This window comes from Alosa pseudoharengus, unplaced genomic scaffold, assembly GCF_046254945.1.
Source record: "Alosa pseudoharengus isolate Yale_2024_CS ecotype anadromous, Long Island Sound unplaced genomic scaffold, YU_APseudo_1.1 YU_APseudo_1.1_scf_1, whole genome shotgun sequence".
Taxonomy (NCBI): Eukaryota; Metazoa; Chordata; class Actinopteri; order Clupeiformes; family Clupeidae; genus Alosa; species Alosa pseudoharengus.
This window is the reverse complement of record NW_027468564.1, coordinates 276,161-280,248: the sequence shown is the minus strand read 5'-3', so window position 1 is coordinate 280,248 and position 4,088 is coordinate 276,161. Positions and strand designations below refer to the sequence as shown.

The window sequence follows — 4,088 nt, the reverse complement described above, 5'->3', positions numbered from 1 at the left end:
CAGGGAGTGTACAGAGCTGAAATACGCAACACAACTTGTTCTTTCACCTTTCTGGTTGACGTTTCTGTTAGCGTGTGAATCAACAAAGGCAAACCTTGCTCCTACATTCACTATAGCACACGTGTTAGCACAAACGGTTAACAAACAAGCATCATTGCTAAACAGTGCCCGCTGCAGTGCTACATCAAAAGGCATGGCAACATCACATAAAGCATGGTCATAGTCATCAACCTGAATAAATCCAGTGTAAGATTCAGCAAAGTTTATTGCAAAATCACAATTCCACACTTCATATTGCCTCGGCAATTCAGACACAGCAATGTAACCCCTTCCGTGGTCTCTGATTTTACCCTGTGCACTCATTGACCTGTAAAGAACAGTTCCCTTAATCAAAACATCATCAAGATCTCTAGTATCCCAGCTCCACACGTTCTTCATCTTGGACTTCAAAACAGCAGTCAAACTGATGGCACCACACTGCTTGTTGCGCACATTTCCAAACCGTGGATGACCTTGATGAAAGGACCCCATCAGCACAGATCTTTCTGGAAAGTCATCAGATTGAGTCAAACAGGAACAATCATTAGTTACAGTTTGTTTATTGACACAGTATGGCACTGAGTTTCCATAAGAGGCATGAGACTTTGGTAGAGAGTCGGAGAGAGTGAGTGGAGAGTTTGGCATATAGTCAGCATATTTGTCTGCCAAAGGGTTTGGCAAAGGGTTTGACACCAGATTTTGAACCAGATTTGAAACCAGATTTGAAACGAGGTTCGACGAAAGGTTCGGCAAAGGGTTCGACAAAGGGTTTGACAAAGGGTTTGACAAAGGGTTTGGCATATCATTTGGCATATCGTTTGGCATGTTTTCAGAAAGTGATTGAAGGTCAGCTTCTTTCTTCTCAGCTGCCAGGAGCGGCTTACTCAGACGTGGCATCTGTAACACACAGAGAGTCCATATAAAATATTGAGTCTAACTTAACATTTCCTTAATCATCTCTTACAGTTACACTGTAATCATTTAAGCAGTTCTAAGATAAACATACTTTCAAAGTCTGCTTTATTGTCAATTTCTTCACATGTCAAGACATAAAGAGATCGAAATTACATTTCCCACTATCCCACAGTGGAGACGAGACATATTTTACCAATTAAGTCCACAGACAAACATAACATTCAAGTAAACAATATAAAAAGTAAAGAAGGCACATACAATGAAGAAATTGCAGTATTTCGGTATTGCAGTGCATATATTTATATCGGAGATTTTTTAACAACTCCCTAACTTTAATTTATAATCCATTATTATAATATATATATATATATTAATCATTCTGCAGCATACTGAAAAATTCGGCTACTTCCTCACTGTGAATAACAATTGGAGCGATGTTTAAAGTGTACAATGCATAATACACAATCGTAATACTTCTGGACAAAAAAAGTCAAATGGACACCAGACCTTGTCAGAGGACCCCTGGTCCTGTGATTGTGATCCACAGTCAACATATCTCTTCTTGGCTGCCAGAGACCTTTTGCTTGAACGTGGCATCTGTAAAACACAAAGAAAACACACGAGAAATATAGTCAGGTCTAATATGCCACATCTACTTAATTGACTCAAACAGCTACACTATAATCATTTTTCATATACAGAAATATTAAAAGATAGCAATGCACGCATGAACAACTTCAAGACTTTTTAAAGCTTTTCATTTCAAGCAAATACATTCAAAAGCAATAATTAGAGTCAAAAAAACAGAATACTGCAATCCATTTGTGAATAAAAACTAAGACTAAGGGCTCCTGCACACTGTCTGTGTGGCCATTTTTATTTTTGGGTCCCATGTTAACAGGTTAGAGCTTGCACACTACCTGTGTGAGGCACAGCTCGAGACGTGCCAAAAACTTGTGCATGCTAGAAATGGGACCCATTCCTATTTTTCACGCAACACACAAGCATGTTGGAAGCGTTTCCATTCAAAAGCGAAAGTCAAGAGATGTTTTAATAGGCAGAGGGGCCGCCATAGCGCAGCATCAGACACATTTCGGGTGTTCAAAAACACAGAAAACACCACGCAACAGAAACGCCACAGGCAGTGTGCAGGAGCCATAACACTAAATATGTGTTCAACATTGCATGCCTTTAAATAAAAACACAATCGTCCATACTGCTGGATAAATCAAGTTCAGTGCTTACTTGCTTGCATACTCTACCAGACCTGATATATTGTTTTTTCCAATTGAAAAGGTTACATGTCTAATCACTGATATCTTACAAGTGCGGAGACCAGTCACCTCAACCTGCCTCTGACCTCAGGTCTACAATGCCTGCTAATATTTAAGCAATTTTAGCTATGGCGCTCTCTAGCATTGCAGTGACAATGCTAGAGAGCGCCATAGCTAAAATTGCTTAAATATTGTAGGCTACATTTACATAATGCTTAATTCCACAGCCCTTAATCCTGCTTCTCTACTTTCATGTGCAAGGGTAGGTCACTCCACATTCATTAAGAACACATGCTTACCTTTCAAAAGGAGGGACACAATTTCAGTATCTGCAAAGGATAAAATAATACAAAGCAAAAGTAGTAATGTTTTAGAGCCATTATTAATATCAACTCAAACATTCCATTGTGTTCTTAATTTTACCTGATATTTCATGCACATACACGAGTGAAAACAAAACCCAAGAGGCTTGCTTATCATTAGACCTACACCAGACCTGATATATTGTTTTTCCAATTGAAAAGGTTACGTGTCTATTGACTATATCTTACAAGTGCAGAGACCAGTCACCTCAACCAGCCTCTGAGGTCAGGTGTACAATGCCTTCACTGCAATACTAGAGAGCCTCATAGCTAAAAAATGCTTAAATATTGTAGGCTACATTTACATTGCAATAATCTACAGCCCTCAAACATGCTTCTCTACTTCCATGTGCAAGAACACCCATGCTTACCTTTCAAAAGGAGGGACACAATTTCAGTATCTGCAAAGGATAAAAGAGCCATTATTAATATCAACTCAAACATTCCATTGTGTTCTTAATTTTACCTGATATGTCATGCACATATACAAGTGAAAAAGCCTAAGAGGCTTGCTTAACATCATTAGGCCTATAAAATGGAACCTTTGTTGTACATATTTACAGCTACAGCTTAGACAGATGTTGACCAACTGGAAAAGTCATGACACAGGAATAAAAACGAATTATGCATACAAATCAAGTCCAGAATGTGTGCTGCCCATTGAGACCTTATCAATGACGCCGACTAAGAGTTGGGCGATCCAAACGATTGAACATATTTCTCCAATTGAATCATGAAAAGTTTCCAGTTTGAGTCGGAGTGAAAGTCGATCATTGTCAAAAGCAATACAGCATAGAAAGAACGTGATTATAAGCTTAGTGTAACATTACTAACTCATCATATATAAATAAAAGTACTCCGACAGACATTTCAAATTTGCAACGTTAAGTTAACGTTATCGAACACGCTAGCTGCTAAGTTACCTTCCGTTAATCAGCTAACGTTAATTTAGTTGGCAATTTAAAATACTCTCTTACAACAGTAAACCAACGTGATAACAGTAAACGACCAGTTATTAAACTCATACTAGTTTGCTCCAATCTGCTCATAATATTAATTGCTGATTAGCACTTCAAGTTAAGACCCCCCCAGCTAACTTTTCTCAATGTTCACTTAGCAGGCTAGGCTAACGTTAACGTTAAGTTACTTCAATATATGACGACATTAACGTTCATGAAGCGAACTAATGTCACTCTCCAGAGACACCAACTAATATATAATGTTATAACTGCTAGTTCACTCATGCTTAGTATAAGTAGGTCAATGCAAAATATACAAACATCAATTCCCTCCCCTATTCAAGACACGTCTTACCTGCCGATGGCAATCAGGTTAAAGGAAGAGCATCTGTTAAACCAGACCAATTATAGTAAGATTGCACGTCATAATAAAAGTCGATAAATGTCACGTGTGACTGTAAATATTTCTAATCACAACCACAAATTATCTATCCACTTACAAATGAGAAGCAAACATATTTAAGAGTATAAATACAGTT

At 38.1% G+C, this 4,088-nt stretch overlaps 1 long non-coding RNA gene across 1 annotated transcript; it reads right to left on the bottom strand.

The window, feature by feature from the left end:
- Window positions 1-848: 848 nt before the first annotated feature.
- LOC143121649 (uncharacterized) lies at window positions 849-3,028 on the bottom strand. Its single transcript, XR_012986528.1, has 4 exons — window positions 2,962-3,028; window positions 2,528-2,557; window positions 1,462-1,551; window positions 849-936 (listed from the first exon to the last, which is right to left on the bottom strand). It is a non-coding gene; the product is annotated as an uncharacterized LOC143121649 (long non-coding RNA).
- Between the last annotated feature and the right edge of the window lie 1,060 nt (window positions 3,029-4,088).